This window comes from Hordeum vulgare, chromosome 7H (genome assembly GCF_904849725.1).
Source record: "Hordeum vulgare subsp. vulgare chromosome 7H, MorexV3_pseudomolecules_assembly, whole genome shotgun sequence".
NCBI classification, from domain to species: Eukaryota; Viridiplantae; Streptophyta; class Magnoliopsida; order Poales; family Poaceae; genus Hordeum; species Hordeum vulgare.
Window position 1 is genome coordinate 38,035,300 of NC_058524.1, and position 15,003 is coordinate 38,050,302.

The window sequence follows — 15,003 nt, forward strand, 5'->3', positions numbered from 1 at the left end:
TCATGGTCTTAGAGCTCATAAGAATCAGTAAATGCATGAAAAATAACAAGTGAAGTCAGAAAGGGTTGTAGATTGATGATGTGGCTTTGAATGGGGCATTTTGAACACACAAAAACAATGGAGTTCAAATAAGTTCAAAAAAAAGAAATGCCTTTGTAACAGACGAGTTTTCGTATGAAACCGTGATACTTCGAAAGAGATTGTCCGTTTTGTACACGAAGTGGATCCAGTTTGTGCCGTAACCCTCTCAACTTTCTCGCACATGCTATGTGGGTGAAATGATGATACCATGCCAACTTGGAACCTTTTCAGAGTTCATTTCAAATGCTTTTCAATTTCATGGTCTTATAGCTCATAATAATCAGTAAATACATGAAAAATAACAAATGAAGTCAGAAAGGGTTGTAAATTGATGATGTGGCTTTGAATGGGGCATTTTGAACACAGAAAAACTATGGAGTTCAAATAAGTTCAAAAAAATGAAATCCCTTTGTAACAGACGAGTTTCCGTATGAAACCCTGATACTTCGAAAGAGATTATTCGTTCTGTACACGAAGTGCATCGAGTTTTTGCCGTAACCCTCTCAACTTTCTCGCACATGCTATGTGGGTGAAATGATGATACCATGCGAACTTGGAACCTTTTCAGAGTTCATTTCAAATGCTTTTCAATTTCATGGTCTTATAGCTCATAATAATCAGTAAATGCATGAAAAATAACAAATGAAGTCAGAACGGGTTGTAAATTGATGATGTGGCTTTGAATGGGGCATTTTGAACACAGAAAAACTATGGAGTTCATATAAGTTCAAAAAAATGAAATCCCTTTGTAACAGATGAGTTTCCGTATGAAACCGTGATACTTCGAAATAGATTGTCCGTTTTGTACACGATGTGCATCGAGTTTTTGCCGTAACCCTCTCAACTTTCTCCCACATGCTCTGTGGGTGAAATGATGATACCATGCCAACTTGGAACCTTTTCAGAGTTCATTTCAAATGCTTTTCAATTTCATGGTCTTATAGCTCATAATAATCAGTAAATGCATGAAAAATAAGAAATGAAGTCAGAAAGGGTTGTAAATTGATGATGTGGCCTTGAATGGGGCATTTTGAACACAGAAAAAGTATGGAGTTCAAATAAGTTCAAAAAAATGAAATCCCTTTGTAACAGACGAGTTTTCGTATGAAACCGTGATACTTCGAAAGAGATTGTCCGTTCTGTACACGAAGTGCATCGAGTTTTTGCCGTAACCCTCTCTACTTTCTCGCACATGCTATGTGGGTGAAATGATGATACCATGCGAACTTGGAACCTTTTCAGAGTTCATTTCAAATGCTTTTCAATTTCATGGTCTTATAGCTCATAATAATCAGTAAATGCATGAAACATAACAAATGAAGTCAGAAAGGGTTGTAAATTGATGATGTGGCTTTGAATGGGGCATTTTGAACACAGAAAAACTATGGAGTTCAAATAAGTTCAAAAAAATGAAATCCCTTTGTAACAGACGAGTTTCCGTATGAAGCCCTGATACTTCGAAAGAGATTGTCCGTTCTGTACACGAAGTGCATCGAGTTTTTGCCGTAACCCTCTCAACTTTCTTGCACATGCTATGTGGGTGAAATGATGATACCATGCGAACTTGGAACCTTTTCAGAGTTCATTTCAAATGCTTTTCAATTTCATGGTCTTATAGCTCATAAGAATCAGTAAATGCATGAAAAATAACAAGTGAAGTCAGAAAGGGTTGTAAATTGATGATGTGGCTTTGAATGGGGCATTTTGAACACAGAAAAACAATGGAGTTCAAATAAGTTCAAAAAAATAAATGCCTTTGTAACAGACGAGTTTTCGTATGAAACCGTGATACTTCGAAAGAGATTGTCCGTTTTGTACACGAAGTGGATCCAGCTTGTGCCGTAACCCTCTCAACTTTCTCGCACATGCTATGTGGGTGAAATGATGATACCATGCCAACTTGGAACCTTTTCAGAGTTCATTTCAAATGCTTTTCAATTTCATGGTCTTATAGCTCATAATAATCAGTAAATACATGAAAAATAACAAATGAAGTCAGAAAGGGTTGTAAATTGATGATGTGGCTTTGAATGGGGCATTTTGAACACAGAAAAACTATGGAGTTCAAATAAGTTCAAAAATATGAAATCCCTTTGTAACAGACGAGTTTCCGTATGAAACCCTGATACTTCGAAAGAGATTATTCGTTCTGTACACGAAGTGCATCGAGTTTTTGCCGTAACCCTCTCAACTTTCTCGCACATGCTATGTGGGTGAAATGATGATACCATGCGAACTTGGAACCTTTTCAGAGTTCATTTCAAATGCTTTTCAATTTCATGGTCTTATAGCTCATAATAATCAGTAAATGCATGAAAAATAACAAATGAAGTCAGAACGGGTTGTAAATTGATGATGTGGCTTTGAATGGGGCATTTTGAACACAGAAAAACTATGGAGTTCAAATAAGTTCAAAAAAATGAAATCCCTTTGTAACAGACGAGTTTTCGTATGAAACCGTGATACTTCGAAAGAGATTGTCCGTTCTGTACACGAAGTGCATCGAGTTTTTGCCGTAACCCTCTCTACTTTCTCGCACATGCTATGTGGGTGAAATGATGATACCATGCGAACTTGGAACCTTTTCAGAGTTCATTTCAAATGCTTTTCAATTTCATGGTCTCATAGCTCATAATAATCAGTAAATGCATGAAAAATAACAAATGAAGTCAGAAAGGGTTGTAAATTGATGATGTGGCTTTGAATGGGGCATTTTGAACATAGAAAAACTATGGAGTTCAAATAAGTTCAAAAAAATGAAATCCCTTTGTAACAGACGAGTTTCCGTATGAAGCCCTGATACTTCGAAAGAGATTGTCCGTTCTGTACACGAAGTGCATCGAGTTTTTGCCGTAACCCTCTCAACTTTCTCGCACATGCTATGTGGGTGAAATGATGATACCATGCCAACTTGGAACCTTTTCAGAGTTCATTTCAAATGCTTTTCAATTTCATGGTCTTATAGCTCATAATAATCAGTAAATACATGAAAAATAACAAATGAAGTCAGAAAGGGTTGTAAATTGATGATGTGGCTTTGAATGGGGCATTTTGAACACAGAAAAACTATGGAGTTCAAATAAGTTCAAAAAAATGAAATCCCTTTGTAACAGACGAGTTTCCGTATGAAACCCTGATACTTCGAAAGAGATTATTCGTTTTGTACACGAAGTGCATCGAGTTTTTGCCGTAACCCTCTCAACTTTCTCGCACATGCTATGTGGGTGAAATGATGATACCATGCGAACTTGGAACCTTTTCAGAGTTCATTTCAAATGCTTTTCAATTTCATGGTCTTATAGCTCATAATAATCAGTAAATGCATGAAAAATAACAAATGAAGTCAGAACGGGTTGTAAATTGATGATGTGGCTTTGAATGGGGCATTTTGAACACAGAAAAACTATGGAGTTCATATAAGTTCAAAAAAATGAAATCCCTTTGTAACAGATGAGTTTCCGTATGAAACCGTGATACTTCGAAATAGATTGTCCGTTTTGTACACGATGTGCATCGAGTTTTTGCCGTAACCCTCTCAACTTTCTCCCACATGCTCTGTGGGTGAAATGATGATACCATGCCAACTTGGAACCTTTTCAGAGTTCATTTCAAATGCTTTTCAATTTCATGGTCTTATAGCTCATAATAATCAGTAAATGCATGAAAAATAAGAAATGAAGTCAGAAAGGGTTGTAAATTGATGATGTGGCCTTGAATGGGGCATTTTGAACACAGAAAAAGTATGGAGTTCAAATAAGTTCAAAAAAATGAAATCCCTTTGTAACAGACGAGTTTTCGTATGAAACCGTGATACTTCGAAAGAGATTGTCCGTTCTGTACACGAAGTGCATCGAGTTTTTGCCGTAACCCTCTCTACTTTCTCGCACATGCTATGTGGGTGAAATGATGATACCATGCGAACTTGGAACCTTTTCAGAGTTCATTTCAAATGCTTTTCAATTTCATGGTCTTATAGCTCATAATAATCAGTAAATGCATGAAACATAACAAATGAAGTCAGAAAGGGTTGTAAATTGATGATGTGGCTTTGAATGGGGCATTTTGAACACAGAAAAACTATGGAGTTCAAATAAGTTCAAAAAAATGAAATCCCTTTGTAACAGACGAGTTTCCGTATGAAGCCCTGATACTTCGAAAGAGATTGTCCGTTCTGTACACGAAGTGCATCGAGTTTTTGCCGTAACCCTCTCAACTTTCTTGCACATGCTATGTGGGTGAAATGATGATACCATGCGAACTTGGAACCTTTTCAGAGTTCATTTCAAATGCTTTTCAATTTCATGGTCTTATAGCTCATAAGAATCAGTAAATGCATGAAAAATAACAAGTGAAGTCAGAAAGGGTTGTAAATTGATGATGTGGCTTTGAATGGGGCATTTTGAACACAGAAAAACAATGGAGTTCAAATAAGTTCAAAAAAATAAATGCCTTTGTAACAGACGAGTTTTCGTATGAAACCGTGATACTTCGAAAGAGATTGTCCGTTTTGTACACGAAGTGGATCCAGCTTGTGCCGTAACCCTCTCAACTTTCTCGCACATGCTATGTGGGTGAAATGATGATACCATGCCAACTTGGAACCTTTTCAGAGTTCATTTCAAATGCTTTTCAATTTCATGGTCTTATAGCTCATAATAATCAGTAAATACATGAAAAATAACAAATGAAGTCAGAAAGGGTTGTAAATTGATGATGTGGCTTTGAATGGGGCATTTTGAACACAGAAAAACTATGGAGTTCAAATAAGTTCAAAAATATGAAATCCCTTTGTAACAGACGAGTTTCCGTATGAAACCCTGATACTTCGAAAGAGATTATTCGTTCTGTACACGAAGTGCATCGAGTTTTTGCCGTAACCCTCTCAACTTTCTCGCACATGCTATGTGGGTGAAATGATGATACCATGCGAACTTGGAACCTTTTCAGAGTTCATTTCAAATGCTTTTCAATTTCATGGTCTTATAGCTCATAATAATCAGTAAATGCATGAAAAATAACAAATGAAGTCAGAACGGGTTGTAAATTGATGATGTGGCTTTGAATGGGGCATTTTGAACACAGAAAAACTATGGAGTTCAAATAAGTTCAAAAAAATGAAATCCCTTTGTAACAGATGAGTTTCCGTATGAAACCCTGATACTTCGAAAGAGATTGTCCGTTTTGTACACGAAGTGCATCGAGTTTTTGCCGTAACCCTCTCAACTTTCTCGCACATGCTATGTGGGTGAAATGATGATACCATGCCAACTTGGAACCTTTTCAGAGTTCATTTCAAATGCTTTTCAATTTCATGGTCTTATAGCTCATAATAATCAGTAAATGCATGAAAAAAACAAATGAAGTCAGAAAGGGTTGTAAATTGATGATGTGGCCTTGAATGGGGCATTTTGAACACAGAAAAACTATGGAGTTCAAATAAGTTCAAAAAAATGAAATCCCTTTGTAACAGACGAGTTTTCGTATGAAACCGTGATACTTCGAAAGAGATTGTCCGTTCTGTACACGAAGTGCATCGAGTTTTTGCCGTAACCCTCTCTACTTTCTCGCACATGCTATGTGGGTGAAATGATGATACCATGCGAACTTGGAACCTTTTCAGAGTTCATTTGAAATGCTTTTCAATTTCATGGTCTTATAGCTCATAATAATCAGTAAATGCATGAAAAATAACAAATGAAGTCAGAAAGGGTTGTAAATTGATGATGTGTCTTTGAATGGGGCATTTTGAACACAGAAAAACTATGGAGTTCAAATAAGTTCAAAAAAATGAAATCCCTTTGTAACAGACGATTTTCCGTATGAAACCCTGATACTTCGAAAGAGATTGTCCGTTCTGTACACGAAGTGCATCGAGTTTTTGCCGTAACCCGCTCAACTTTCTCGCACATGCTATGTGGGTGAAATGATGATACCATGCGAACTTGGAACCTTTTCAGAGTTCATTTCAAATGCTTTTCAATTTCATGGTCTTATAGCGCATAAGAATCAGTAAATACATGAAAAATAACAAGTGAAGTCAGAAAGGGATGTAAATTGATGATGTGGCTTTGAATGGGGCATTTTGAACACAGAAAAACAATGGAGTTCAAATAAGTTCAAAAAAATGAAATGCCTTTGTAATAGACGAGTTTTCGTATGAAACCGTGATACTTCGAAAGAGATTGTCCGTTTTGTACACGAAGTGGATCCAGCTTGTGCCGTAACCCTCTCAACTTTCTCGCACATGCTATGTGGGTGAAATGATGATACCATGCCAACTTGGAACCTTTTTAGAGTTCATTTCAAATGCTTTTCAATTTCATGGTCTTATAGCTCATAATAATCAGTAAATGCATGAAAAATAACAAATGAAGTCAGAAAGGGTTGTAAATTGATGATGTGGCTTTGAATGGGGCATTTTGAACACAGAAAAACTATGGAGTTCAAATAAGTTCAAAAAAATGAAATCCCTTTGTAACAGACGAGTTTCCGTATGAAACCCTGATACTTCGAAACAGATTGTCCGTTCTGTACACGAAGTGCATCGAGTTTTTGCCGTAACCCTCTCAACTTTCTCGCACATGCTATGTGGGTGAAATGATGATACCATGCGAACTTGGAACCTTTTCAGAGTTCATTTCAAATGCTTTTCAATTTCATGGTCTTATAGCTCATAATAATCAGTAAATGCATGAAAAATAACAAATGAAGTCAGAAAGGGTTGTAAATTGATGATGTGGCTTTGAATGGGGCATTTTGAACACAGAAAAACTATGGAGTTCAAATAAGTTCAAAAAAATGAAATCCCTTTGTAACAGACGAGTTTCCGGATGAAACCCTGATACTTCGAAAGAGATTGTCCGTTCTGTACACGAAGTGCATCGAGTTTTTGCCGTAACCCTCTCAACTTTCTCGCACATGCTATGTGGGTGAAATGATGATACCATGCGAACTTGGAACCTTTTCAGAGTTCATTTCAAATGCTTTTCAATTTCATGGTCTTATAGCTCATAATAATCAGTAAATGCATGAAAAATAACAAATGAAGTCAGAAAGGGTTGTAAATTGATGATGTGGCTTTGAATGGGGCATTTTGAACACAGAAAAACTATGGAGTTCAAATAAGTTCAAAAAAATGAAATGCCTTTGTAATAGACGAGTTTTCGTATGAAACCGTGATACTTCGAAAGAGATTGTCCGTTTTGTACACGAAGTGGATCCAGTTTGTGCCGTAACCCTCTCAACTTTCTCGCACATGCTATGTGGGTGAAATGATGATACCATGCCAACTTGGAACCTTTTTAGAGTTCATTTCAAATGCTTTTCAATTTCATGGTCTTATAGCTCATAATAATCAGTAAATGCATGAAAAATAACAAATGAAGTCAGAAAGGGTTGTAAATTGATGATGTGGCTTTGAATGTGGCATTTTGAACACAGAAAAACTATGGAGTTCAAATAAGTTCAAAAAAATGAAATCCCTTTGTAACAGACGAGTTTCTGTATGAAACCCTGATACTTCGAAACAGATTGTCCGTTCTGTACACGAAGTGCATCGAGTTTTTGCCGTAACCCTCTCAACTTTCTCGCACATGCTATGTGGGTGAAATGATGATACCATGCGAACTTGGAACCTTTTCAGAGTTCATTTCAAATGCTTTTCAATTTCATGGTCTTATAGCTCATAATAATCAGTAAATGCATGAAAAATAACAAATGAAGTCAGAAAGGGTTGTAAATTGATGATGTGGCTTTGAATGGGGCATTTTGAACACAGAAAAACTATGGAGTTCAAATAAGTTCAAAAAAATGAAATCCCTTTGTAACAGACGAGTTTCCGGATGAAACCCTGATACTTCGAAAGAGATTGTCCGTTCTGTACACGAAGTGCATCGAGTTTTTGCCGTAACCCTCTCAACTTTCTCGCACATGCTATGTGCGTGAAATGATGATACCATGCGAACTTGGAACCTTTTCAGAGTTCATTTCAAATGCTTTTCAATTTCATGGTCTTATAGCTCATAATAATCAGTAAATGCATGAAAAATAACAAGTGAAGTCAGAAAGGGTTGTAAATTGATGATGTGGCTTTGAATGGGGCATTTTGAACACAGAAAAACTATGGAGTTCAAATAAGTTCAAAAAAATGAAATCCCTTTGTAACAGACGATTTTCCGTATGAAACCCTGATACTTCAAAAGAGATTGTCCGTTCTGTACACGAAGTGCATCGAGTTTTTGCCGTAACCCTCTCAACTTTCTCGCACATGCTATGTGGGTGAAATGATGATACCATGCCAACTTGGAACCTTTTCAGAGTTCATTTCAAATGCTTTTCAATTTCATGGTCTTATAGCTCATAAGAATCTGTAAATACAGGAAAAATAACAAGTGAAGTCAGAAAGGGTTGTAAATTGATGATGTGGCTTTGAACGGGGCATTTTGAACACAGAAAAACAATGGACTTCAAATAAGTTCAAAAAAATGAAATGCCTTTGTAATAGACGAGTTTTCGTATGAAACCGTGATACTTCGAAAGAGATTGTCCGTTTTGTACACGAAGTGGATCCAGTTTGTGCCGTAACCCTCTCAACTTTCTCACACATGCTATGTGGGTGAAATGATGATACCATGCCAACTTGGAACCTTTTTAGAGTTCATTTCAAATGCTTTTCAATTTCATGGTCTTATAGCTCATAATAATCAGTAAATGCATGAAAAATAACAAGTGAAGTCAGAAAGGGTTGTAAATTGATGATGTGGCTTTGAATGGGGCATTTTGAACACAGAAAAACAATGGAGTTCAAATAAGTTCAAAAAAATGAAATGCCTTTGTAATAGACGAGTTTTCGTATGAAACCGTGATACTTCGAAAGAGATTGTCCGTTCTGTACACGAAGTGGATCCAGTTTGTGCCGTAACCCTCTCAACTTTCTCGCACATGCTATGTGGGTGAAATGATGATACCATGCCAACTTGGAACCTTTTCAGAGTTCATTTCAAATGCTTTTCAATTTCATGGTCTTATAGCTCATAATAATCAGTAAATGCATGAAAAATAACAAATGAAGTCAGAAAGGGTTGTAAATTGATGATGTGGCTTTGAATGGGGCATTTTGAACACAGAAAAACTATGGAGTTCAAATAAGTTCAAAAAAATGAAATCCCTTTGTAACAGACGAGTTTCCGGATGAAACCCTGATACTTCGAAAGAGATTGTCCGTTCTGTACACGAAGTGCATCGAGTTTTTGCCGTAACCCTCTCAACTTTCTCGCACATGCTATGTGGGTGAAATGATGATACCATGCGAACTTGGAACCTTTTCAGAGTTCATTTCAAATGCTTTTCAATTTCATGGTCTTATAGCTCATAATAATCAGTAAATGCATGAAAAATAACAAATGAAGTCAGAAAGGGTTGTAAATTGATGATGTGGCTTTGAATGGGGCATTTTGAACACAGAAAAACAATGGAGTTCAAATAAGTTCAAAAAAATGAAATGCCTTTGTAACAGACGACTTTTCGTATGAAACCCTGATACTTCGAAAGAGATTGTCCGTTTTGTACACGAAGTGGATCCAGTTTGTGCCGTAACCCTCTCAACTTTCTCGCACATGCTATGTGGGTGAAATGATGATACCATGCCAACTTGGAACCTTTTCAGAGTTCATTTCAAATGCTTTTCAATTTCATGGTCTTATAGCTCATAATAATCAGTAAATGCATGAAAAATAACAAGTGAAGTCAGAAAGGGTTGTAAATTGATGATGTGGCTTTGAATGGGGCATTTTGAACACAGAAAAACTATGGAGTTCAAATAAGTTCAAAAAATGAAATGCCTTTGTAACAGACGAGTTTCCGTATGAAACCCTGATACGTCGAAAGAGATTGTCCGTTCTGTACACGAAGTGCATCGAGTTTTTGCCGTAACCCTCTCAACTTTCTCGCACATGCTATGTGGGTGAAATGATGATACCATGCGAACTTGGAACCTTTTCAGAGTTCATTTAAAATGCTTTTCAATTTCATGGTCTTATAGCTCATAATAATCAGTAAATGCATGAAAAATAACAAATGAAGTCAGAAAGGGTTGTAAATTGATGATGTGGCTTTGAATGGGGCATTTTGAACACAGAAAAACTATGGAGTTCAAATAAGTTCAAAAAAATGAAATCCCTTTGTAACAGACGAGTTTCCGGATGAAACCGTGATACTTCGAAAGAGATTGTCCGTTCTGTACACGAAGTGCATCGAGTTTTTGCCGTAACCCTCTCAACTTTCTCGCACATGCTATGTGCGTGAAATGATGATACCATGCGAACTTGGAACCTTTTCAGAGTTCATTTCAAATGCTTTTCAATTTCATGGTCTTATAGCTCATAATAATCAGTAAATGCATGAAAAATAACAAGTGAAGTCAGAAAGGGTTGTAAATTGATGACGTGGCTTTGAATGGGGCATTTTGAACACAGAAAAACTATGGAGTTCAAATAAGTTCAAAAAAATGAAATCCCTTTGTAACAGACGATTTTCCGTATGAAACCCTGATACTTCAAAAGAGATTGTCCGTTCTGTACACGAAGTGCATCGAGTTTTTGCCGTAACCCTCTCAACTTTCTCGCACATGCTATGTGGGTGAAATGATGATACCATGTCAACTTGGAACCTTTTCAGAGTTCATTTCAAATGCTTTTCAATTTCATGGTCTTATAGCTCATAAGAATCAGTAAATACAGGAAAAATAACAAGTGAAGTCAGAAAGGGTTGTAAATTGATGATGTGGCTTTGAACGGGGCATTTTGAACACAGAAAAACAATGGACTTCAAATAAGTTCAAAAAAATGAAATCCCTTTGTAACAGACGAGTTTTCGTATGAAACCGTGATACTTCGAAAGAGATTGTCCGTTCTGTACACGAAGTGGATCCAGTTTGTGCCGTAACCCTCTCAACTTTCTCGCACATGCTATGTGGGTGAAATGATGATACCATGCCAACTTGGAACCTTTTTAGAGTTCATTTCAAATGCTTTTCAATTTCATGGTCTTATAGCTCATAAGAATCAGTAAATGCATGAAAAATAACAAGTGAAGTCAGAAAGGGTTGTAAATTGTTGATGTGGCTTTGAATGGGACATTTTGAACACAGAAAAACAATGGAGTTCAAATAAGTTCAAAAAAATGAAATGCCTTTGTAACAGACGAGTTTTCGTATGAAACCGTGATACTTCGAAAGAGATTGTCCGTTTTGTACACGAAGTGGATCCAGTTTGTGCCGTAACCCTCTCAACTTTCTCGCACATGCTATGTGGGTGAAATGATGATACCATGCCAACTTGGAACCTTTTCAGAGTTCATTTCAAATGCATTTCAATTTCATGGTCTTATAGCTCATAATAATCAGTAAATGCATGAAAAATAACAAATGAAGTCAGAAAGGGTTGTAAATTGATGATGTGGCTTTGAATGGGGCATTTTGAACACAGAAAAACTATGGAGTTCAAATAAGTTCAAAAAAATGAAATCCCTTTGTAACAGACGAGTTTCCGGATGAAACCCTGATACTTCGAAAGAGATTGTCCGTTCTGTACACGAAGTGCATCGAGTTTTTGCCGTAACCCTCTCAACTTTCTCGCACATGCTATGTGGGTGAAATGATGATACCATGCGAACTTGGAACCTTTTCAGAGTTCATTTCAAATGCTTTTCAATTTCATGGTCTTATAGCTCATAATAATCAGTAAATGCATGAAAAATAACAAATGAAGTCAGAAAGGGTTGTAAATTGATGATGTGGCTTTGAATGGGGCATTTTGAACACAGAAAAACAATGGAGTTCAAATAAGTTCAAAAAAATGAAATGCCTTTGTAACAGACGACTTTTCGTATGAAACCCTGATACTTCGAAAGAGATTGTCCGTTTTGTACACGAAGTGGATCCAGTTTGTGCCGTAACCCTCTCAACTTTCTCGCACATGCTATGTGGGTGAAATGATGATACCATGCCAACTTGGAACCTTTTCAGAGTTCATTTCAAATGCTTTTCAATTTCATGGTCTTATAGCTCATAATAATCAGTAAATGCATGAAAAATAACAAGTGAAGTCAGAAAGGGTTGTAAATTGATGATGTGGCTTTGAATGGGGCATTTTGAACACAGAAAAACTATGGAGTTCAAATAAGTTCAAAAAATGAAATGCCTTTGTAACAGACGAGTTTCCGTATGAAACCCTGATACGTCGAAAGAGATTGTCCGTTCTGTACACGAAGTGCATCGAGTTTTTGCCGTAACCCTCTCAACTTTCTCGCACATGCTATGTGGGTGAAATGATGATACCATGCGAACTTGGAACCTTTTCAGAGTTCATTTAAAATGCTTTTCAATTTCATGGTCTTATAGCTCATAATAATCAGTAAATGCATGAAAAATAACAAATGAAGTCAGAAAGGGTTGTAAATTGATGATGTGGCTTTGAATGGGGCATTTTGAACACAGAAAAACTATGGAGTTCAAATAAGTTCAAAAAAATGAAATCCCTTTGTAACAGACGAGTTTCCGGATGAAACCGTGATACTTCGAAAGAGATTGTCCGTTCTGTACACGAAGTGCATCGAGTTTTTGCCGTAACCCTCTCAACTTTCTCGCACATGCTATGTGCGTGAAATGATGATACCATGCGAACTTGGAACCTTTTCAGAGTTCATTTCAAATGCTTTTCAATTTCATGGTCTTATAGCTCATAATAATCAGTAAATGCATGAAAAATAACAAGTGAAGTCAGAAAGGGTTGTAAATTGATGATGTGGCTTTGAATGGGGCATTTTGAACACAGAAAAACTATGGAGTTCAAATAAGTTCAAAAAAATGAAATCCCTTTGTAACAGACGATTTTCCGTATGAAACCCTGATACTTCAAAAGAGATTGTCCGTTCTGTACACGAAGTGCATCGAGTTTTTGCCGTAACCCTCTCAACTTTCTCGCACATGCTATGTGGGTGAAATGATGATACCATGCCAACTTGGAACCTTTTCAGAGTTCATTTCAAATGCTTTTCAATTTCATGGTCTTATAGCTCATAAGAATCAGTAAATACAGGAAAAATAACAAGTGAAGTCAGAAAGGGTTGTAAATTGATGATGTGGCTTTGAACGGGGCATTTTGAACACAGAAAAACAATGGACTTCAAATAAGTTCAAAAAAATGAAATCCCTTTGTAACAGACGAGTTTTCGTATGAAACCGTGATACTTCGAAAGAGATTGTCCGTTCTGTACACGAAGTGGATCCAGTTTGTGCCGTAACCCTCTCAACTTTCTCGCACATGCTATGTGGGTGAAATGATGATACCATGCCAACTTGGAACCTTTTTAGAGTTCATTTCAAATGCTTTTCAATTTCATGGTCTTATAGCTCATAAGAATCAGTAAATGCATGAAAAATAACAAGTGAAGTCAGAAAGGGTTGTAAATTGTTGATGTGGCTTTGAATGGGACATTTTGAACACAGAAAAACAATGGAGTTCAAATAAGTTCAAAAAAATGAAATGCCTTTGTAACAGACGAGTTTTCGTATGAAACCGTGATACTTCGAAAGAGATTGTCCGTTTTGTACACGAAGTGGATCCAGTTTGTGCCGTAACCCTCTCAACTTTCTCGCACATGCTATGTGGGTGAAATGATGATACCATGCCAACTTGGAACCTTTTCAGAGTTCATTTCAAATGCATTTCAATTTCATGGTCTTATAGCTCATAATAATCAGTAAATGCATGAAAAATAACAAATGAAGTCAGAAAGGGTTGTAAATTGATGATGTGGCTTTGAATGGGGCATTTTGAACACAGAAAAACTATGGAGTTCAAATAAGTTCAAAAAAATGAAATCCCTTTGTAACAGACGAGTTTCCGGATGAAACCCTGATACTTCGAAAGAGATTGTCCGTTCTGTACACGAAGTGCATCGAGTTTTTGCCGTAACCCTCTCAACTTTCTCGCACATGCTATGTGGGTGAAATGATGATACCATGCGAACTTGGAACCTTTTCAGAGTTCATTTCAAATGCTTTTCAATTTCATGGTCTTATAGCTCATAATAATCAGTAAATGCATGAAAAATAACAAATGAAGTCAGAAAGGGTTGTAAATTGATGATGTGGCTTTGAATGGGGCATTTTGAACACAGAAAAACTATGGAGTTCAAATAAGTTCAAAAAAATGAAATCCCTTTGTAACAGACGAGTTTCCGGATGAAACCCTGATACTTCGAAAGAGATTGTCCGTTCTGTACACGAAGTGCATCGAGTTTTTGCCGTAACCCTCTCAACTTTCTCGCACATGCTATGTGGGTGAAATGATGATACCATGCGAACTTGGAACCTTTTCAGAGTTCATTTCAAATGCTTTTCAATTTCATGGTCTTATAGCTCATAATAATCAGTAAATGCATGAAAAATAACAAATGAAGTCAGAAAGGGTTGTAAATTGATGATGTGGCTTTGAATGGGGCATTTTGAACACAGAAAAACAATGGAGTTCAAATAAGTTCAAAAAAATGAAATGCCTTTGTAACAGACGACTTTTCGTATGAAACCCTGATACTTCGAAAGAGATTGTCCGTTTTGTACACGAAGTGGATCCAGTTTGTGCCGTAACCCTCTCAACTTTCTCGCACATGCTATGTGGGTGAAATGATGATACCATGCCAACTTGGAACCTTTTCAGAGTTCATTTCAAATGCTTTTCAATTTCATGGTCTTATAGCTCATAATAATCAGTAAATGCATGAAAAATAACAAGTGAAGTCAGAAAGGGTTGTAAATTGATGATGTGGCTTTGAATGGGGCATTTTGAACACAGAAAAACTATGGAGTTCAAATAAGTTCAAAAAATGAAATGCCTTTGTAACAGACGAGTTTCCATATGAAAC